This window comes from Pteropus vampyrus, unplaced genomic scaffold, assembly GCF_000151845.1.
Source record: "Pteropus vampyrus isolate Shadow unplaced genomic scaffold, Pvam_2.0 Scaffold351, whole genome shotgun sequence".
In the NCBI taxonomy this organism is placed as follows: Eukaryota; Metazoa; Chordata; class Mammalia; order Chiroptera; family Pteropodidae; genus Pteropus; species Pteropus vampyrus.
Genome location: NW_011889132.1, coordinates 829426 through 853997, shown reverse-complemented (window position 1 = coordinate 853997; position 24572 = coordinate 829426). Strand labels below are relative to the sequence as shown.

General features: G+C 34.3%; 1 protein-coding gene and 1 pseudogene across 1 annotated transcript in view; one reads left to right on the top strand and one right to left on the bottom strand.

The window, feature by feature from the left end:
• The window catches only part of IL1RAPL1 (interleukin 1 receptor accessory protein like 1), a 1273836-nt gene that overhangs the window by 599126 nt on the left and 650138 nt on the right, over nucleotides 1-24572 (top strand). The gene's annotated exons all lie outside the window — the stretch shown is intronic.
• Nucleotides 19500-19618, bottom strand: LOC111731150 (annotated as a pseudogene).

Below are 24572 nucleotides of genomic sequence, written 5' to 3'. Positions count from 1 at the left end.
CAGCATATAGATTTAAATATATATCCAATTAAGTATAAACTTAAACATTAAATATGCATGTTTATAAATTTGATTTTATATTTATGTTAAATATATATAAAATTATAATGGACTTTTAAATTTTGTTTTTGCTTTTTGTTTCAGAAAATAATTTCTCATTTTATAAATAAGTCTATAGTTTATGTAGTTCTAATTCTTTTATGAAACATGAATACAGAAATTAATAAGACATGATTTTTCCATGAAAGAAAATACATTCTATTTGTAAGAACATAAAAATATGCAAGTAACTAAAACATATTTTTAAAATTTCTACTAAACGTTCCTTGGATTCAAATGTGGGAGGGATTTTAGGACTTAAAAATAGTGTATGCAGTTAGATAGAGAATGCAGACCGTGTGTGACAGACTCACAGTCTGAGACTTCACCATTTTTCTGTATTCTGAAGTTTTTAAATTTGTAACAAATGCATTAGGCTGATTAGGGCACTCTCCAAAATATACATTATGCTACTTACTAAATCACTTATAGCCATGGGATATTCATCACTCAAATAAACATTCTCCCGATTTTGCACATGTTACTTTTATAATGCACTAAAGACAAGTTAGACATTTGAGTGACAGTGTTTATCTTTTATACACAGAGAGAAAAACAAGTTTATAGGAGAGCAAGATGTCCAAGACATTTATTATTCCAAGCCCACATTTTAATTTAAGTATATTTTAATGAGAAGCATTTTAAAAGTTTAACATTTTTAATTAAATTGAAACTGATCACAGCTTATATTGTATCAAGTTCTTTTGCTAGGTCATTTCTTATTCACTTGTAGTCATACTCCCAGGATCTCATCCACTTGTAGATGACTTCTAGGTTTTCTCCCTGAGTGCTACTTCTTTGCCCTCTCCCCTCCAGGATCTAAGCTTCCAAATACCTGCTGGACATCACTTCCTCATATTCTTCCACCTCAACACACCCCACATCAACTTAGTTATCTTTGCACTTCTGCTATTTTAATTCTGTATTTCAATGAAAGGTTTTTACAGTCCTCAGAAGAAGAAAAGATTCTAGTCCTCTTTAATCTTCCTTCTTTCTAATACTCCTCCCCCCTTTTCCCTGTTCTACCTCTAAAATCTTCTGGCATCACTCATTTGGGATACTCTGCACAATGGGGCTCATGAGATCAGATCCTATGAAAGGCAGGTAGTCTCTAAGAGGACCCCCAAGTTTTCTGCCCTCCTGGTATACACGTCTGTATACTCCCCTCCCTTTGAGTGTGGGAGACACTGTGAATATTATGCCACTCCTCTGACTCAGTTGCATCATATGGGCAAAAGTGAAAAAGATTTTGCATATATAGCTAAGATCCCAAGCCAGTTAATCCCGAACTACTCAAAATGGAGAATTTCCCGGGTGAATCTGACTTAATCAGGAGATCACCCTAAAATAGGGACTGGACCTTTCCTCGGGAAAGGAGAGAGATTCTTCTGCTGGAAACCAAGTACTCCTTGATGGAGTCAGCATCCATGCTCTGAGAGGGCCTGTGAGAGGGCCATGTGGCAACCAGGAGCTTCAAGTGGCCTCTAGGAGCTTAGAGTGCTCTCTGGTTGATAGCCAGCAAGAGAACAGAGACGTGCAATCAGAGGAAGTGAGTGCTGCCAACAACCACGTGAGCTTAGAAGACCACCCACGCTCCATTAAAGAATGTAGCCCAGCCAACGCCTTGATGTGGCCTTGTAAGACCCAGAGCAGGGGGCCCAGTTGAACCATACCTGGACTCCTGACCCACAGATAATAAATTGCAGCAATAGATACAAGTCCTCATTATCTTTTGTTTTGGATCAGTGCAATAACCTTCAAACTGAACTCTCTTACCTCATCCATTTCCATGAAATCCTACATACTGCAGCCTGAGTCATCTTCCTTAAAAACGGAGATAGTGGATTTGTCTTCTTCAAAGCTGTACATTTAGAAGAATAGCATATTGTATGTATCTTAGAAGAATACTTTATCTTAGAAGAATGCTAGCCTATTGTATGTGAGTTATAGATATTGACTAAGGGACTGAATGAGTGAATATCATCTACTCACCTTTACACACACTAAAACCTTTGCTGGTCTCACATTACGTACAGAGACATCCTTCTGATTTAAGAATGCTGTATAATAAAGTGCTTAAGTAATATGGATTCCACAGCTAAAGAACTTGGGTTCAAATTCCAGCTCTACCTCTTGGAAGTTGCATTACCTCACTAAAGCTTCGTTTTCTCATTCATAAAAGATGATAAATAATAATTATTACCTCTTCAGACAGTTTTGAAGATTAAATAAGACAGTGAATTTAATATTTTTACAGTGCCTGGCCTATGCAGTAGATCAATAAATGTTGAATCTGGTTATAAAATTTGAGGCCTTCTACTATCCATATTTTCCTCCTGTCCTCTAGCTATCTGAAGCGGGTACCCCTGTGATTCCTGCATCTGCAGCATGATGTAGAGTAAAATGCATGCATGATGGGTCAGTTTCAGGCTCTGAATTGGCTATATAACCTTGATCATATAGCCTTGACCTTGTTTCTTCACAGCCTAATTTGGCTACCTGTGGAATGGGGCCAATTGTGACATAGAGCTTGAAAATTTACCTTGACTCTATCCCTCCACAAATCAGTCACATTGAACAACAGCTAAAAATTGGTCAGTGAGGTCATTCACTGTAAGGTTTATATGATGGATGTTTTTCCTAACATTCTGAATATCCACAGAAAACTTTTTCTCATCTTATTAGAAATAGTTGTGTTGTTCTTGAATAATCAATGTGTTGTTGTTATGTTTATCTGACCAGGCTTTCATCTTTCAATTAGCTGCTAACTGAAAAAAAAAATCTATATTTGCTGTAGTTGCAAACTTTCTCTTTATCTGTATCCTTGAATTTCTTTTTTTTTCCCCTTACCCATTTCCAATTTATGTTTTCCTGCTATACTTAGTTAAGTTACCCTTAAATTCATTCTTGGAAAAAAAGAGTACAAGTAAATATATAGATAATTTCCAAGGTTGTCACATATAAAGCAAACACTATTCAAGTGCCATTTTTATTAGTGTATGTGTATTTCAGTGATGAGAATGAACAAATAATGTCAGAAAAACTGATATAGGAAAACTGATAAGAAAGCAACTTATGAAATCCTGTCAAATGAGTCCCATTTCTTGCCATTGAATAGATCATAGATGCAATTCATAAAAAGGCAAATGTAGTGATTCTTACATCACTTATTTAGTTAAAATATCCTGAATGTTGTAGCATAAAGAAGCATGTGTGCTAGGCAGCCTATGATTTAATGAACTGATGTTGATATTGAAACTGGTACTCTTTCCCTCCTGGAGGTATGGATGGATGAATTTATGCTTTAGCCAGCCACGTTTCCACCAGATTCTATTTGAAAGTCAATTGGCGAATCATCCCTGATTCCTCGTTGAACATAATGTTGAGCAGCAAGACCGCTGTGTTCTATTGATGTGTTTAAGAAGTACCAAACAACCAGACACATGAATGGAAATATCGGTCAGATTATTTGTCTCCCATTCTGTAGCAAAAACAGTTGACTGAGGACTTCCTAAGTTTCCAACTCTTTGGGTAGCTATTTTTCTAATAAACATGCTTCTGTATGGAGATACGCACACATGTTATCATGAAAATATAATTGGAAGGTTGACTGAAATAAAACTATATTTGTGGATGTAGTCTGTCTTTCAGGATATTTAAATGCTACTTCAGTTTTCAAACTTGAAAGTAAATAACTTTTCTATGACTTTATTGAGCAGATATGATAAATAATACCAAAGTCACACTGTATGTTGGATTGCGGGGGATTGACCATTTTGTGAGATCTTAACCAAGATGATTGAGCTCTAGTCTGATTAGCTTAGAATGGCTGTATTTTGTGTTCGCCATCACTGACTTGCACCAAAAAGATACACTGTAGGAGTAAGCAGCCAATATCAAACTCTCTTAGAGTGTTTATTCTTCCATTCATTAATTTTTTCCTTCTATTTCAGGGTCACAACTGCAATACCTTATATATCCAACATTAGAAATAAGGACGTCTGTAATTCATTAATATTGTTAAATTGGCATTCAGTAAAATAAAGCCATCCCTTGCAGTAATGGGCGAGAACTTGCCTTTCACCTAGAGCCAAGTTCATTAGAAATTCATGCTCACAGCCCAGAGAAAAACAGAGTTTTTATGAGGTTTCAACAAGTAATATATCTGCGTGATGGGTTGTTCCAAGAAACTGAGCAAATGGAAATGTCAGTTTGCAGAAACTGTCAAAACCAACATAACCTAATTTAGAATTGCTGCTTATTTAATAAACCACCAGTAGCCCTACCAGATAGAGTCCTGTCAGTCTTGCAGAAAAAAATACTTACTCCTCCTGTACTTAAGTTAGGTTTATTGACACCCTAGGCTCTACTCATGGGGAAAGAGCATTAATTAGATACAACACCCAATCGTTAAACAGCAGCAATCCTAGTAAGTGTTTTTAGCTATGAAATGTCCGACGCCTTGAGCAGAGTATACTTTAATATGTCAAAGTGGGACCCCGGTTTGTGTGCAGTTATCAAACAGCATGCCTCACTCTGTGTCTTGCACAGGGCACACTCTCAAAAATACAAATTGGCAAGTAATTTTAGTAATGTTTATTATGTGAGTTTGAGTTGCAAATATTTTTAACATAGAACTCCTGGAAGCAGTGATAGGTACTTATTCAAGGCCCTTAGTGTTTGCATACTAAAGGCCTCTAGTATTACTACTTTGCATAATCACGTGTCTTTACTAACATCAGCTTTGATTTCATGATTTGTGGTTATTAGCTATTGTGAAACAAATGTGTTAGACTGGCAATGCGTGATGCTGCTTCAATAAAGTATACACATAAAGTGGATTATACTCTAAACCAGCAGTAGAGAAACTCTGAGAGGGTTGGGGCAGATGACCAGAGTGTAGAGATGAGAGGGGTGTGTAGAGAGGTATTACTAAAGAGGAATATATTCATGCATTTTTAATTGCATAGGATAATTTGATTGCAAGTTTCAAAGACAGACTGAAAAAGAATGTAATCAATTCTCTGCGTGTTGGCACAATAGAAATTTACAGGGAGACTGTGAAGGAAATGATATGAGAACAGCTGAATGAACTCAATAGCTATAATGTGGAGTCTTCCTTATTGTTGAGAATGGAAAAGAGTGTGAAAGCACAGTGCACCAGATTTGGCAGCAAGCTGTGTTTTCTCAGTACAGTAGATCCCTATTGCTCATGAGTATTACAGAAAGACCTACACACCTGCTTCTGTTATTCTCAAACTGAATGATGATTACAGAGTGTATAAATGGCCTAAATGTTTCCTCATATGTGGGAGAATGTAGATTATCTGGCTATCTAAATATCACTTGGCATTTTTATACCATGCAGCAGGCGTTCAATAAATGAAAACGGATGATTTTGGTTGACAGTTTTAGATAATACAGTGTTTTCAACATCTTTAGTGCTATTCTTCAGTTTCTATTTGTTCCTCCTCACCACCTATTGATATTTGTCATTGGGGCTCCATAGGCCCATTACTTAGAGTCATATGGACACATTTTTGTCATTGTTTGTCCTTGCTTTCCTTCAAATTCACAACCGTGTAATTTCTTTCTATATGCCATTTCTTGAGCCCATCCCTGCTTTACTATTAATCACATGTGAATCTGGGAGTCACCCTCTTGTTCTACATGACAACAGCCTCTCATATGGTTTCTTTGCTGCTAACTTGTCTCGATTTATTTCTAGCCATTAATAATCACTAAGACCCAGTTTCGTCATCCATTGGGTTTGGGAGGGTAGAAACATCATTTTATTGGTATCTTCAATGACTCACAATTGTTCATCATGAACTTACAGTCACCTGTAGTAATCAATAGACTACAGATGTTGGCAGGTTTGGCGTCAGCTATAGAGGATGAATGTGGACATATGTAGTCTGGAGAACAAATTGTCAGTGAAGTCAGAGGCAGATATGGCTCTCTTCAGTAGTAGAATCTTATTAGGACATGGCCTAGAACTTCATTTTCAAAAGAAGAAGAATGCATAATCCTTTCTTTTTCTTATCATTGACCTCTTATATCTACTGAATTAGTACTGCAAATTAAGATTTAAAAAGGGGTTTAAGAAATCTGAATTTAAACTATCTTTTTTATACTCTTTTATATTTTACAAAGTTTTCATTCAAAAAGATCACGATTTCGAAAAAGTTATATACTATTTGTGTCCTTTACTTTAGGGAAAATGGAATTATTGATAACAAAACATTTTTCTTCATGCTCTATGTTAAAATTGTGTAGTCTTATTCATAGTGATCTATTTAGAATTTATCTTGTATAGTCTAATCTCCGTTGCAGAAGGTAGAATAGTTATTTTTTCTTTGTCATTAGTCCTGATTACTTATACAATAGAAAATTGTTATAACTAAATTATAGTACTTTAAAAAATATAATCAATTTTTTACTCAAAGACCTTGAATGTCATATTAAATTTCCAATTTTCAATGGTAATTTTTAAAAAATGTGTAATGTGTCTTAGGTTTTTGTTTTGTTTTGTTTTGTTTTTGCCGCTGAAACAAATTATCAAAAACTTAGTGGCTTAATGATAAGGAGAAAGGGAATTAAATATATGGTGACAGAAGGAGATTTGACTTTGGGTGGTGAACATGCAATGCAATATGCATATGACATATTGTTGATTTGTACATTTGAAACCTATATAATTTTATTAACCAATGTCACCCCAATAAATTTAATTAAAAAAATAACTTATCGGCTTAAAACAACACAATTTTATTATCTTACACTTCCAGGGTTAGAAATCTGACACAGTTCTTACTGATCAGGTGTTGGTAGGACTGCATTTTTCTCTGGAGGCTCTAAGGAAGAATACATTTCCTTGTCTTTTTTAACTTCTTAGAGGCTTCTCACTTTACATGGCTTATGCTCCTCATTCATGATCTTCAAACAAGACAATGTTTAATCTTTCTGACCATTCTGCAGTAGGCATATCCTTCTCTGACTATTCTCTTGCCTACCTCTTTTACTTTTAAGGGCCCCTTATGATTACACTGGACCCACCTGGATAATCCATGTAATCTTCCTATTTTAAGGTCATCCAATTAGCAACATTACTTTCACCTACAACCTTAATTCACCATTGCCATGTAACCTAACATATTTACAAGTTCTGGGGATTAGGATGTGGGCCATTTGAGGGGTGTGGTATTATTTTGTCTATCACATAGTGGTATATAGGTATGTAAATATACATAAATTATCAAAGTCTGCCCATGAAAACAAACATCAGTAGAATCGATTAAATATTTTTCTGTTTTTCTACTTTGGCACTAGATTTTTACCTGTAGAATGAAAGGAAATTAACCCAATGATACACTGTGTACTTTGAATCAATTCAAGGACTAGCAATTGTTTATAACAATAAATACATATATGACTTATGGAATTTAAGTACAAGATAATGGAATTTTTCTCAACAGAAAGTAATGCTCTGTGACACTAATGCATCAAGCAAATTCCAGAATATTGCAGATTCTAAGACTGAAGTTAGAAAATTGCTAACATTTCCAAACTTTTTTCTATGAACCACTAATCATTGGTTATGAGCCAATAACAACATAATGTTTTTGTGATACTATGTTCCAGAAACGAAAACATTTATTATTATTTTTTTCTGTCAAGCAGTACCATTTTTCAGGCCAATTCTAATTTTTACATTGAGGGATTAGGAGCAAGCTCTTGATCACTCATTCAGAACTTATCTGGCATTGTTACATAGACTGAGTATCCATGACACTTTATAAACAGTTGCAGTGTAGAAATATTTTGCATTTGGGGGTTAGGTGTTGAGATAATTTGGATGATTCCTATGGAAATAGGAACTACTAGTCATAAGATACAGGGACATATTTTGAAGGCAAACATATTGTGTAATGACATCAAATGAGGTAAGAAATTGATTTAGAGAACTCCCTTTGGGGCTGAACTAAGCAGTTCTTTACACGAAGGCATCATGATACAATGTTTAAAATGGTACATTAAGATTCAAGAGGCTTAGTTTCTGGTCCTGGCCCTATGCGTAATTATCTGCATCTTTTTGAACAAGTTAAAGGACATCTTTTTGCCTCATTTCCTTCAGTTTAAAAATAAGTTGAGGTGGAATTAAAGCTTCTGTGATGTTGTGTTATATAATTCTAGTTTTAAATGGCAATTTCACATCACATACTTCACATCATTTGTGGTGGCTTGTGGAAGAAAGGGGATTGGGCTCAGAAAAGGAAATACAGCAGGTAGATGTGATATGACAAAGGTCTTGCAACTATAAGTGTTGGAGACAGCTCACTGATATGCTGAGATCTAAAAAGGGCTCTTTCATACATCTCCTTGCTACTTTACAGTTTTCTGAGTTCAATTCCAATGGCAATGGTAAATGTGAAGGGGTCTTAAAAAGAACTAGCATCAGGATGTTTTACTGTAGTTCTGCCTTATTGTGTATGGAATAGACTTGATACTAGAAAGTTGATAGCAAAGTGAATTTCTCTGTATAAGATCTTTTTTCAGCTGACTTTTTTATAGAACTGAAGCTGCACTCCAAGGTGGAAGATAAATGGTCTTATGCAGTAAAATTCAGAGAATGTTATCATAGTAGAGATAAGATGGAGCACCAACAAAATCTAACCCATACCCATATTTAACTGATGAGAACATGCAAGAGGCTTCATAATTCACTCAGGGAGATGAAGCCAGTTAATTACAGATCCAAGATGGAGACTAGATCTGGTCTTTCACACATTCAGCTATGTTCACTCTTTGATACTTGAATTGCAAATGATTACGTATACTATCAAAGAGGGAATCTTTGGTTAAATATTGATAGTATTTGACATTAGTCACTAATTGTAGTAAGAGTTGATATTTCAATGGTGCCTCATAAGTGCCACACACTATTCTAGGTGCTTTACTCCTATATTTTTATTACTTTACTTAATCATCCCAACAATCCTATAAGATCATTATGTTGCTACTCCTATATTACAGAAGGAACAACTATATCCCAGTTCATACTTTTAATAAATGGCAAAGATGGGATTTGAACACAGACAGTTTTGCTCCAAACCCTGTGTTCTCAATTATGCTATAATGGCTCTGAACTTGAATGCTGTAAGAAAAATTAAACTACCATATTGGACCTGGATTCTTTCATGATCACAATCATATGAGGTGAACCACTTTATTACATGGCTCTTTAAATTATGTCTATGACTTTCCTCTGTAACTGAGGCTCATTCATTCACATGTAGTGATTTAGCACTTATCATATGTACAGGAAGTTACCAAGTATTCTAAGGGCTACAAAGGATAATATAATTCAAAATGATAGAATGAATGATAAAATAGTATAATTCAAAGTATAATAAATAGCATTAATTACATCAGTCCCTAGATATTACATATCCATATTTAATATGCGTCAGGCTTTGTGCTAGATACCATGCATATATCATCTCATGTAATTTTCACAGCCCCTTAAGGCAAGTCATATTTCTCAGTTTTACTGATGGTGAAACTGAGGCTTGAATAAGTAGGCAACTTATCTGTGATCACAAAAGACTTGGCAGAGTTGGCATTCAAATCTAGATCTGTGTGAGTGAAAAATCTCATTTTATTTCTACTACTCTCCTTGTAATTTAATAACCCAATCCTAAGGAAAGAGCATGCAGCGCTCTCTCTCTCACACATGCGTATGAACGTTACATCTGAATGCTCAGCCAGAATCCTTTGTGGCCTCTCTTTGCCCAGATTTTATAGGTTCCTGGGGGTTTTAATCATCTCCCCACACATGATAGTGAGGAGAAATCCTAGAGTTAACCTCCAGCCTTTCTATTCGGGCTCTGCCCACTAATTAAGTTTAAGATCACAGTTTTGCAAAGTATTTCAGGAGTGTGAGTGATGGAATGGATGGAAATAGAGATATGCCACTAACTTTCTAAATATATGATTTTAACTTAAAAAGTAATGATTACGTTCTTTCCTTTCCTGCAGCTCTTCTACTTTATTTCCCATTATTCCAACATCATTTCTCTTATTTCCCTGAAGATCTACTCCCCCTAAGACCTGGAGCCTCCTTTGATTCAGTCACCCATTTAGGAACTGGACTGAGTCTCTCTCCTTTCACCAAATAATGGGTGGTTTCAGCTTTTTATACCTAATGAGTGATACTCTTGGAAAGGGAAGGATTGCTTCTCTACCTTTTAGAGCATCTTGAACTGTGAAAGGCTGTTCGCTTCTCTCCTCTCTCTTTCTCAAACAGGCACATCAACGTTGTATAATTCTATGTGTATCCCTGTTATCTATTTGTTTCTGGTATTATGGGAACTTGCAGCTTGGGGGTGTAACTGTATATGTATTATATTCAAGATGGAGACTTGTCAAGACAGATAGAGTCTCCTTAACACTGATGCTTGCAGTCAACACTGGGATAGAAAGCTGATAGCTGCATTAAAATTTTGCAATCGGCTGCCATAGAAACCAATGCAAGACTTAGCACTGAAATATTACATCTCAGGGATATGTCTGGTGAAACTTTGACAAGGAAAGCAAAATCAATTAGAAAGCAATTTTATAGAGACCCTTTTAGATCCTCAAAACCTTGAGTCTCAAAGCACCTGAACCAAGTTTAATTATTTAGAAAAAGAAAAGACATTGGGTCTTGGCTTTCTTAAATTCATTGAAAAGACTTTCTTTAGATGTTAATAACATTTGAACGGAGAATTACTCTATCTAGAACATTCAGCTCACCTCAGAAATGATTTAAAGATTATATTTTATGCCTTTAAAAGTTAAGCTTCTTGTCTTTCATCCCTAAATCAAAACTGGCATAAAATTTCAGAAGTCAAGCTTTAGCAGTCAGCAAATAAACATTTGCAAAACTTAAATGATTATTTTTATATTTTGGATGCCATTGCATTCATATTTCCCATATTGAGGAAGATGTATTTCCATTCACTACATATAATGCAAGCAATAAAATTTCACTGTCCAGACTCCATGGTGAATGAGTTTCTTGAGTATTCCAATTATCAAGGTCTCTAACCACTGCACTTTCCACCTTTAACAGATGAATCAAACTTGGCAGTCCTCAGATACTATAACAAGAACACCTTCATATACATTTTAGCTCCTATAGAATTCTTCAGGGATATACTTCACGTCTTAATATATAGAATATCTCAAATATAAACTTACTTTTCTCTCTTGGTGATTCTTCAAAATATTTTTGCATGTTAGTTATTGTGATCTCCTGGTGCTTCAGTGTAGGTAAAAGCATAGAATCAGAATTGTTAACATCTCTTCCCTCTTTTAGGAAAGTGACCTTGTGCAGTTCGCTTTTAGCAATCAATGCCTCAAGGACAGCTGAGCCAAATGTGGTTAATTAGGTCTGTCATCAGCACCCACACTTAGCAACACCCAAATTCTATTCCCATATACAGTATAAATGTCTTATGCCTCCAGGTACCACAATGATGAGGTACAGGTGACTGTTTTCTCACCCTACCTCTGATAGTTGACCTACCTCTCATCACCACCATGCTGCCTGGGCAGCTGACGAGCAGATTCTGATAACAATATGTGTGGCAGCTTTGAATGATTGCCATGGAATTGTTTTTTCTTCCCCCAGTTTTTCTTTTTTTTTTCTCTCTTTCTTCTGCCTCCTGTTGCTATTCCAAATTTTCTGTAAAAATCTGGTTTAAGTATAGATTACCAACCCATCAGAGAATACACTTCCTTTCAAGTGGGAAATCAAATAATCACAGCATGGTGGGTACCATTTTTATGCTTCTTCCTTCTATGTTGTTGGTTTATTGCTTGGATCTACAGGGGAGAATTCATTCTGCATAAGGAGGAAAGGTTTGCAGCCCCTCCTTTTCTAACCACAATTGTTTTTGAAGTCTACAGCTATTCTTAAAGTTAGAGAGATCTGAAAGTTTGGCCTCACACAGGGAAGAGAGTAGTGTGTATGCATATGTGTGTACATGTACATGTATTATCTTGCTCAGTAGTAGGCATATGTTAAATTAATTTGACAAGCTGTTTATTTTCAACATAATGTAAAACACAGAAATGAACTTCTATTTCAAAGATGTGAAAATAATTTTTTTTTTAATCAAATGAGCAAGAGCAAATCAACCGATGATACAATCATATTTCATTTGGGTTCATATATGCTGTTTTACATGAACACAAATTAGCTTTGCAAGTTTTTCACCTATGCCTAGTTATTTACTATAACACAGTGGCCCCCCAACCTTTTTGGCACCAGGACCAAGGCTTCTATGAGAATCTATTGCCTGATGATCTGAGGTGGAGCTGAGGCAGTGATGCTAGCGCTGGGGAGCAGCTGCAAATGCATATGAAGCCTTGCTTGCTCCCCTGTCACTAACCTCCTGCTGTGCGTCCCCAGTTTCTAACAGGCTGCAGGACTGTCCGTGGCCCAGAGAGGGTTTGGGGACCCCTGCTATAACATATAATTTTGTAAAAATTATGTATGGCTAATTTAAATTCATCTAAATTTTATACCAAAAATGTATTAGGTATTGGGGAAAAGGGTTTATATAAGTGAAATAAGTCAGACAGAAAAAGTCGAGAACCATACAATTTCACTTATATGTGGGATATAAAACTGAAAGCAACAAACAAACATGACAAACAAACAGAGACTCATGGACATGAACAACAGTTTAGTGGTTACCAAAGGGAAGTGGGGAGGAGGAAGGTAGAGAAGGGAAAAGAGGGTCAAAAAAATGGTGACAGAAGGAGATTTGACGTTGGGTGGTGAACACATAATGCAATATAGATATGACATCTTATTGAATTGTACACTTGAAGTCTATATAGTTTTATTAACCAGTGTTACCCCAATAGATTTAATAAAAATTAAGAACAGAAGACATCTGGTTCCTTAAAAAAAAAAAAAGGTATATTTATTAATTTACTTATTTCAATATGATTAGTTAGACGGCGAAAAGCAAAAAAAAAAAAAAAAATCAGTAGGGTTCCATTATTTCAAAGACTATTACAAAAATGATACTGCACTCACCTGGCCCCAGGGACATGCCACAAGGACATTAAGAACACTACAGTACGAAATTCTAATATTTCTCTTAACAATAACTAAGAGAAATACAAAACAGGGTTAATTGTGGTGAAAGAAAGAAAATTTGGGAAAACATAAATGTTTTTTTTTTGTATTATAAAGAAGTGTGACTTAGAATGTCCTATTTGGGGTCTAATTTAGACATTATGGAAATGAAAATTGTTTGGTAGCAGTAATGACATGAAGAGATTAAAAAACAGGACATATAAGGCCATGTGTGTTGTATGGTGGTGTTTTGAACAGTTAGCAGTTAGCAGTTACGGTTCTTGACACTTTCTAACTTGGGCAAAGTGGTTTTATGTCATAGATAACTTTGTGGAGAGGTAGAATAACAAGGATTGTGTCTGAAGAGGTGACAGACATAGTTCTGGATGCTTCAGATTTTCTATAAATTAACAAAAGAAAAAGACAAACAAACAGATAGAAAATTTAATGCAACTTTTATCACAGACAATATACAAATCAAAATGAAAAGACCAATAAATCAATACAAAAATGGTCATATTAGATGAAAAAATAGTTCATAGGAAAGTCAGTAGGCTTTGAAAAATATTCAACTTCCCTCATAATTAAACAAACAAAAATTTTACCCATCAATTTAACAACATTAAAACATGGCAAGTATGTAGAAAATAAGGTGTTTATACATTGCTGATAGTTTAATTGATAGAGCCTATGTGCAGAATAATTTAGCATTATCTGTCAAGACCAAAATGGCACATGCTTTTTGACTCAGCAATTCTCAAATTTATCTTTCAAATACGGTCATCCATGTTATACATCGTGTGTGTGTACATTTATTGTTTTTTGAATTGCATATGATTGGCAATTACTTAAATATGCAAAAATAGAAGATGGTTGAGAAAATTATAGTTTATATACACAATGGACGCCATTCAGCTATGATGAAGAGACAATTCTATATGTACTAGTATGGACAGATCTTGAAAATATATTGTTAAATGGAAGAACTATAGGGTGCAAAAAGTAGATATAGTATGCTACTGCTTGGAAGAAAGAATATTCTCATGCAAACACACACAAAGACATACACACACATACACACTTGGATGATCTTAAAATACCTCTAGCCTGTTCATGCTTGAAATTGGTTAAGGAGGTTGCCTCTAGGGGCACTGGTGGGCTGGTGAGATTGGAGTGAGAAGACACTTTTCAAGTTAGACACTTTCACACTTTTTACATTTTACATCTTATTGTATAGCCTACTCACAAAAAAAAATAATTTAAAACTAAAGATATTAGAGGAAATTATGGATTCTAAGGCTATATTGTTTCTGGAAATAAAAGTGTGCATTTAGCTATAATTACTTTCGCTTTATTAGGATTCTGATAGTAGTGAACATGAAACAGTAGTGAACATGAAACAGAAGAAAAATGCCACAGACATTTTGACACCAAACTGAGATAATTTGAAATTTTTTTGCCTTATTAATATTCTTAAATAATTATGGAGACGATGCTGTGACCCAGAAGTGCAATAATCCATTAAAGCATTTCGTTTACATCCCATTAACAATGACAGCATTCTGTTACCCTTTGATTTTTTTTACATCAGAATCTTAGTTATTTAACCATTTTCCAATTATTAAGTAGTATATGAAACAAACTCACATTTTATATTCAGAACAATGCATATCATAATATCTGTATCTTATAGCAATTATAGATTACAACAGTGAAAATTGAGTTTCAGAGTATGAAAAGATTGGAGAACAAGTCAAAATCTTATATGAATATGAGAATATTTTAGTTATAATTAGAAGGCACTAATGGCCTAATTGTCATTAATACTGAGGGATAGTTTTGAAAAGTATTTATAACTTAACGTATCAAATGCCAAAACAGTGAAATAAAGAAGAGGCATAGAAAATAAAGATAAAAGAATTGCCATATATTACCCAATTTATATCTAATGTTTTTTTTTAATCAGTAGTATAAAATATAAAGGAAATTTTATACATCATTATATATGGCATTTCTTTACTTGTGGTGTTAAGGTGATTATTTTCATACAATAATTTACAAAATCACACACAAGTGATATAACTTAGGTGTGTATCCTCTAGTTGTACGTAAGAACTTTGATTCAATTTTCTGCTCAATGTACTCAACCTCTAACTTATTAATGAGAAAATCACATTTTTCTTTTTCATTGGACTTTATTTCGTTACCACACTAGCCACTTGATTTCACCATGCCACTTAAGGAAAAAGAAGTCCTCAAGAGGATAACGAAGAAAACCACAATTAAGAAATAGAAACAACAACAATAATTTTGCTAAATAATTAACAACATTTTGTTTATTGTTTCTAATAACTTTTTAGTGGAGTCTGTAGGATTTTCTGTATAAAGAATCATGTCATCTGCAAAAAGCGACAGTTTGCCTTCTTCATTCCATATTTGGATGTCTTTTATTTCGATATTTGATGACTGTCCTGGTGACACCAAAGTTAATGAGCTTGTATGAGACTATGGTGAGCATTAATATGCGCTCACCCATTGGAAAAACGAAGAAACCATTAAACCATTAAACCATGGCTTATATATAAAATTTCAGAGGGTCAGCTGAAAATCCTATGGTTTTAAGATTTCTCATTCCCTTTTAGCATTTAGAACTTTAAGTATAGAATAATTTCTCCTCAAATAACACGAGGCATTTCATCTTCACTTCAGTTCACTTCACTTCAGAAGAGGTATCGTCCTCTCATTTAGTTTGCTGCATGATATCTAAAATATTAAGACTCGTTTCCCTTGAATGTACCATTACAAATAAGCTTCTCACAAGGAAAAAGAAAAGTGTTTAGAAAAGGCCAGGGGCTTTCTTTGATACTTTCAAGTAAACTCATGTTTGTGTAGGCAATGGTACCTCGGCTATTGTCCAGCGGTTTAATTGGCTCTCGTTTCCCTAATCTCCTATAACAGATAATGTTATTACAGAATCTCAGGACTCCAAAATCCCCCATCAGACAAAACAAGCCTTTTAATGAGAATCTCTTTGTTTTACCTGACATTTGGCTTGGTTTGAGCCACTTTGATCCATATTACTTGTGAGAAATGCAATATTTTTTTCTAACTAAGCTCATTCTAAACCAGGAAACAAATTATTTTGGATCATTTCTTTTCTGGAATGATTCAAAGTTCAAGAAAGTAAAATTGGGGAGGAATTTAAATTAAGCTGAAGAAGCAAGGAGACAAAATTAAATTGAATTTTATAACCTCTGTTTTGCAACTAGGATGATAATTTTATCTTGAAAGACAAAGCGCTGGAGCATTTGCTGTTTTTGAAATTACATTGTTTTATTCTATAATAATAAATCAATGTGTATAATTCATGTTTCCACATTCTGTATCGTTTATTTATCCATTTAGTTATTTTTAAATTCAACAAATATTGAATGTCTTCTGTGTTCGAGGCACTGTAATAGAGTAGAGCGAAGAAACCGACAAACAAAAGAAAATTCTAACTCTAATAGAACTTGTAGTTTCGATAGTGATAATTATATGGAAAAAAATGTATAGAAGAGAAGAATACGGTGTCTATATGGATATGGGGCAGATATGTTATCTTATATATAACTTATCTGTATCCATATCTATCTACAAGACATAGATTATATGTTCTATTAAAAGATGTCAAAGATAAACTCTCTGATAAGTTGACTTTTGAGAAAATTGAAAGGAAGTGAAGGGACAAGTCAGTAGCTATGGAGAAAAGAGTCTTGCTGGCAGGGCACAGCAAATGCAAAGGCCTAAGCTGAAGCATGTTTCGTGTTTAAGGAACAACGAAGAGTGACATTGGTTGGGGGGAAATGATATGAGATGAGATGAGAGAGACAGGGTGGGAGTGGAACAGGTCTGCTAGGTCTTTGGTGACTATGGAATGATTTGGGAATAGATTCTTTTGAACCACATGTATAGAATATGGTGGTTAAAATAGAAAATCGGGGCCATGAAGAAAATATAGAAGCAAAAATAGCGCACAAGAACACTAATATGATTTCTATAGTTGAGACCCAGATTTTTCTCTGAGTTTCCTAGTAACCAGGGCATAAAAGGAAATGAAAATTTCATAGGTCTGGTTGAATAAATAAATAAACAATCAAGCATACCAATTATTTATGAAAATCAAAACAATATTATAAAGTATTGCTCTTGCTTGTCTACTTTGTCTGCCAAACATGCCTTTTTATTCTTGATTTTTTATTGTTTTGATTCTTCAGTTATTATTGAATAAATTTTCATATATGAGATACTGTAATTCCATCTAATTTTAAACAAGCCTGTAGGTTATAAAATCTAATGTCATTTTTAAAGTATCTGCTAACATCCTGAAATTTTCATGACTTGCCTTGTATAGATGGATATATATTTATGTCAATCCCATGATTCAAGTGGACAAATTCAGTCTTTATTTTAAGTAGAAAGCACATATTAAATTCTTCATGTACCAAGAGGAAACTCACTTCAGTTAACAAATTGATTTTCTCTTTATATTGACTGCCTCTTTTAAATTTCAAACTCTTACATTGAGATTAATGCAATTTCTTATTGATCTGGTAAATATTTTATTAGGTACTGTAACATTTCAAGTTAAAAACACTGTGTAACCAGAAATAAGCCATTCTCTCATTTAAAATAATAATTTGAGTAACTAAAAAAAGACCATCGTCCGAGAGAATTTGCCTTTCTGGGAAACTACAAAAAAGTGAACATGACTAAGGTAGTCATTACCTAATGTTTATAAAAGTTGCTAAAGCCAGTTAGAAATATAGAAAAGTGTGAATGGTATGAAAAGACATATAAGAGGAAGATATTGCCCTTATGAAATAAACCATTCCTGTTCGATAATGAAGTAGTAAGATTTCAAAACTTTCAAGGTATTATATTCTAAAATGGATGGTGATTTAAGCAAGTAAATTGAAAATAGTCTAAAGTATGCAATAGTGAGAGAAACATACTAAGTAGAAGGTTAAGATTTGGATAACAAAAATCAGAAGATAAAGCCAAAGAATGTAAAAACATGTTAATGGAAGATATGCAGTCTATGGAAACTTGTTAGGAAGCCTAAAGTAATTAAAGTATGTGTGTGTGTGTGTGTGTGTGTGTGTGTGTATCTTTTTTTCTGTTCCAAGGGTTGAAAAACTATTGGTCTAACGGTATAGAATGCGATGTGTTTTGATAGAGTTGAATATTTATCATGTTATTTGAATTTGTAAAGTTTGAATTTTTAAAGATGTTACGATGATAAATATCATACTTGCTTCAAACACCAAAAATAGGTGTAATAAACAATTTTGAGAGGACCTATTGAGCTCAAGACACTTCAGATAAATATAATGAGGTTTCCTCCAGATGCTAAATATACTTTTTAAAGTGTCATTAAATGTGTTCAAGTGGCATTGGTTAATAAAATTATATAGGTTTCAAGTGTACAGTTTTGTAATACATCATATGTATATTGCACGGTGTGTTCACCACCCAAAGTCGAGTCTCCTTCTGTCACCATATATTCAAACCCCTTTACCCTTTTCTACCTTGTTCCATCCCCCTTTTATCTCTGGTGAAAACTAAACTGTTGTCTGTGTCTATGAGTTTTTCTTTGTCTTGTTCATTTGCTGCTTTCAGTTTAATATCCCACATGTGAGTAAATCTAATGGTTCTCGACTTTTTCTGTCTGATTTATTTCACTTAGCATGATAATCTCAAGATTCATCCATGTTGTCGCAAATGGCAATATTTCACCTTTTCTTATGAATGAGTAATATTCCATCACGTGTATGTACCACATCTTCTTTATCCAGTCGTCTATCAAAAGACATTTCAGTTGTTTCTTTGTCTCGGCCACCATAAATAATGCTGCAATGAACAAAGTAGTACATATATCTTTATGAATAAATGTTTTCAAAATTTTGGGGGTAGATACCCAGAAGAGGGATTGCTGGGACATGTGGTAATTCTATTCTTAATTTTTTGAGGACCCTGCATACTGTTTTCCATAGTGGCTGTACCAATATACAGTCCCAACAGCAGTGTATGAGGGTTCCTTTTTCTCCACATCCTCTCCAACATTTGTTATTACTTGTTCTGTTAATGATAGCCATTCTAACAGGTATGAAGTGGTATCTCATTGTGTGTGTGTGTGTGTGTGTTTTGGCAAGGCAACCCTTGGTCGACGTCACAGATTGCAAGGACCTTGTCAGTTTACAATCCTTTTTTTTTTTTTTAATGCCTACAGCATCTGGTCTTCCTAGGTGGTCTCCCATCCAAGTACTAACCAGGCCTGACCCTACTTAGCTTCCAAGATCAGATGGGATCGGGCTCGTTCAGGGTGGCATGGCTGTAGACTTCGTTGTGGTTTTGATTTGCATTTCCCTAATAACTAGTGAAGCTGAGCATCTTTTCATATGTCTGTTGACCATTTGTATGCCTTCTAGGGAGAAGTGCCTGTTAGGTCCTCTATTTATTTTTTAATTGAATTGTTTGGGGGTTTTTTTGTTGTTGTCGTTGAGTTTTATGAGTTCTTTATATATTTTGGATGTTAGACCCTTTTCGGAGGCATTGTTTGCAAATATCTTCTCCCATTCAGTTGTTTGCCTCTTTATTTTGTTGATGATTTTCATTGCTGTGCAGAAGCTTTTTAGTTTGATATAGTCCCATTCATTTATTTTTGCTTTTACTCATCTTGCTTTTGAGGTCAAATTCATGAAATCCTCGATAAGACCAAGGTCCATACATTTAGTACCTATGTTTTCTTCTATATATTTTGTTGTTTCAGGTCTTAGATTTAGGTCTTTGATTTATTTTGAGTTAATTTTGGTGTATGGTGACAAATAGCAGTCTAATTTCTTTTGCATGTGGCTTTCCAATTTTCCCAGCACCATTTATTGAAGAGGTTTTCTTTTCTCAGATGCTAAATGTTCTTCCCTTGCTCTGACACATTGCATGTCTTAAAGGCTGTATACACAACTTGTTTTCTTATACCAGGTATCATTATTATTTCCATTTTACACATGAGGAAACAAAGAGCACTCAGATGATTAACTGGATTCTAATACTCAAAGACATTTGAATTTAAGGTGTTAATGATTAAAATGGTTGATAAAATTGGAGATTTAAGGTACAACATTTCATATCATTTATATTAGGTAGATGCAGTCAGGGGACCAGGAAAGGGTGATTAGAAAATCCAGATGAGAGCAACCAGGATCTTTATCAGAGACTAAAAATGAAATTAAGGATTTGTGGGGAGGGGAGGTGAGTGCTTTAGAAGACATGAAAAATGGCAAGCAATTAGGTGAAAAGTAAATGGTTACGAAGAACTTATTGAATGTATGCTATCAGTGAAAATCATATTTGGAATTGTTTTATATAAAGCAATTGAGCTTGTTTTAGTGGGTGATTCAGAAGGTAGGTTGATAAAAAATCTCATCTACAAAGGAAAAATATAATTGAGCTTAGGCTGGATATGAAAGGGCAGAAGTGAAGAGATAGATCCATGTGTATTTATTTAAAGTTTAACATGAGCACAGAGACACTATAGGAAAAGAAATTCAACTAAAGAACCACAAATATAAATGAATCTCAACAAAGAATAGCTTCTAATATTGGATATATTTCCCGGGAAAAGATACAGGGTCCTCTCTTAGTAAGCAAAGAATAACTAAAACAAATGCCACCATTTTTAAAAATTTAAAATTTTTAAGCTACAATTTATGTTTCTGATTTATATTTATGGATATGATAGTCTATTAATAAATATCTTTTATGAAACAATTATATAGAAGTAAAGTGGAATCTATATGTACGCATGTTTCTGAGCATGTGTGTGTTTGTGTGTGTATGTATGTGTGTGTGTGTGTGTGTGCGTGTGTGTGTGTGGAGAGAGACAGAAAGAGAGAGAGAGAGAAATCTAGGATCATAAGGTTATATTTGTGAAAAAAGAAATGTTCCAGTTCAAGGCGTATGCATTTATACAGTGGACTAGTAGTGTGATGAGATTGGGGAACAAGTCAAAACACTTGAATGGAAGCAGAATAATCATATATAAGACAGATGAAGTATTCCAAAGTCACCTTGAAATAAATATAAAATTGATGTTGGCAGCTCAACAGTGACAAGAGTCAAGATATTATGCTGCTGTGAAACCATAAAAGATGCAATTGATATTTTAATCTAAAATATCAAGTCTGAGGGAAAAGCCTGAAAATAGGAATTATTCTTAAAAATAAAAGTGTATCTGTTGATATATGTCTGACTTGACTGCTTTCATTTTTTTAATCCTCATATGGAGAATAATAAAAGTAGAATTTCCCAGTTCATCTTATCTTTAATTTCTGAAAATGAATCTCAATTTTTTACAGACAAGAACCTAATGCCCTCTGAGATTGTCATTAGATTAAAAAATATATTGGAAATGTTTTTATTGTTAGAACACCGCTTTTCTTAAGAAATGAAGTTAACCTTTTGAGTTTTCAAAAATTAAGATACCGATGTGTTTGTGTGTGTGTGCATGTGTGTGCGTGTGTGTTAAAGAACACTTATATTGGCTTTTCTAAAACTATTTAGTTGTAGTTTTCCTAGTTAGAGCAGAATTCTATATTCCCCTTGTTACTTAGGAGGGGAAATAAAATTTTTTGAATATTTTCTTCTCCCTTTTCTTCCTGACCCATTTAATCACCTAACTGAATCATCCCTCCTTCTCCTCCTTTCATTACCAAATTTTTATTAAGCTCCTACAATGTTCCAAAAACTGATTCATCGTCATTGAGGAGTCACATGACTCCCAGTCTATCTACTCTCACATCAACCCAATAAAATTCTCAACTAATCTTTTAATTATGTTCTAATCTCTTCTCTGAAAGCTTCCTGCATTTTACTTTATAGGTCAACATAATCTTCATTTAAAATATATATTGTTCAATTAACTCGTGAATTAATTTTTTGTTTTCACAAATTATATCTAGTTGCTTACATTAAAATTGTATATGATTAAATAGTAAACAGCAATAGAATCAAGGAAAAAATGATGGAAATAAATCAACTAAAAGGGGCAGCAGTTTTGTTGTGATTGCTTTTCTAAATATTATTATTCTTAACTTCCTAATAGTGGATATAAAAAGCAAGACATAGCCTCTCATGTAGGACTCAGCATCGGAGAGGAAAGTACATCACTTGCAGATTTCACTAAATTCCACCTAATCCTTTTATTATAAAGTCTTAGTTTTTCCATCTGTTCAATGAAGATAATGCCAACCTTGTAGCACTATGATAAACAGTCTGATAGCTTGGTCACAAATACTTCAGCATGCTGAACACTGGGCCATTTATCCAGGAGTAACCTCGCTTGCATCAAGCTTAGTTCCACAAGGCCTTGTTTGTATAGATGATGATGGTGATCATGATTTGATGCTGCTGCTGTTGCTGTTGCTGATGGTGGTGATGGTGATGATGATGATTGTGGTGGCAGTGATGGTGATGTGATGATGGTGATGATAGTTAACATTTATTGGCAACTTATAATATGCTTGATATGCTAAGCATTTGCCTGGCTTATCTCATTTAATCCCCAAAACAACCCTGTGAGATTGGTACATTTTAAGTTCCCTTTTGACACTGAGGAGACCTTAGAGAGGTTGAGTGAGTTCATGTCCATACATGTAATATGAATCTGCTGTATGTTTATCTTTGGTGTATGTTGGCCCCATAATGATAAATATGGGAGAATTGCCCTGTTTCCTTACCTTTTCTCACTAGTATAAGTTATTAATTGAATGAAACATGAGGATAATAAATTCAGAAGAGGCAGAGAGTTACATTTTTGCAACATATAAAGTAAAATCTGGACAGTTACAGAAATACTTTGAAAATACAGAGAGCAAAACACATTTATTTGCTTTTTATTTTCTCTCCTTTTAGAAGAGCAAGTATAGCATGTTTCTGAAAGTTTTTGCAATTTATCTAGTTATATTGTTAGCACCAATGTATTTGGAAGTAAATGTTTTTTGGCAAATTCTGTGCCAATGCACTACATCATTTGAGTTCATGGAAAGATATTAGCCCCGATAAGAAATATTAGTAAAATTGATTTCACTTCGACAGTCTGTATGTTGAGGTTGCTGCGGTTATCTATTTACATCTCTCTGTTCTACACAAAAACAGCATTTTAAACGATGCAGATAAATAATAGTGACATTTCATCTCCCTTTCTAAAGTTGAATTCCAGAAGGTGGAAAGATCCTTTCATGCTTACATTACCATGACAAACTGAAAGAGATAAATCCCAAACGATGGGATGAGATGTGGGAGTTAGGGGATTAATGCTTAGATGCTTCTTCCAATTTATTTCTCCTATTATATGTGTTAAAAATATATACCATATGTCATGCAGCATGTTTTAATCCCATCAAAATTTCTCACAATTCCTCAGGGGATATGTTTTTGCTGCCAAGTTTTCACTGCCATGGTTCTGACTTACTATTCCTTTGCAGAGAGCTTCATGGTTTATTTTATGATAACATGTTGTTATTACTTCTCTGGCTGTAATTTTTATAAGGAAAATTAGTCCCAGGGGAATTTATTTTGAGAGCAGCATGCTTAATGGTTACGGAGAAGGACAGAAATATTTCCAGAGAGCAATGTATCCTTCAGTTGTTTTAATAGAACAGAAATTCCTTTGACAGCACTTGTGAAAGCCTTTATTATACTCAGCATTTAAATTCAGCCCTTGAACCGGGGTTTTCCCAGATCATTTAAGGGTCAATTTTGGAATGGTTCTTGTGTTCTGTGTCACTTTTCAATGATTGCACTTTACCCAGAAGAACAAATATAGGGGAAACAATTCTCCTTTAGTAATATTAAGTACTTACGGCAAGTGACAGAAAACCTGCATGTAATACCTTAAGAGGAATTTTTTTTGCGCTATGTTTTTGTTTTTAAAAATTAGTGAATAACAATGAATGCTGTTAGGTTAAGAAAGACAGATTGAATTCATTTTCAGTTCAAAAAGAAATGAAGGTTAAAACTTTACCCTAAGAATAAAGATCTAATTACTTTCATGTTCCTCCGTGTGGTGCTTTAGTTTTAAATCCCATTATATTTTTGAAATTTTAACTCAGTTTACACAACATTGTTCACCTAACTCATATAGGCTAGGTTCCACTTGGCCCCCTGATAATTGATTTTTACAAATCTGGCATCACTGCAAGCTTTATTTGACTTAAGCAACCTAGTATAACAAAGCCAAAGTTACTTCTTTTTAGAAATTAAGTTCCTCCTAAATCTACGTGCCCTGATTCCAATC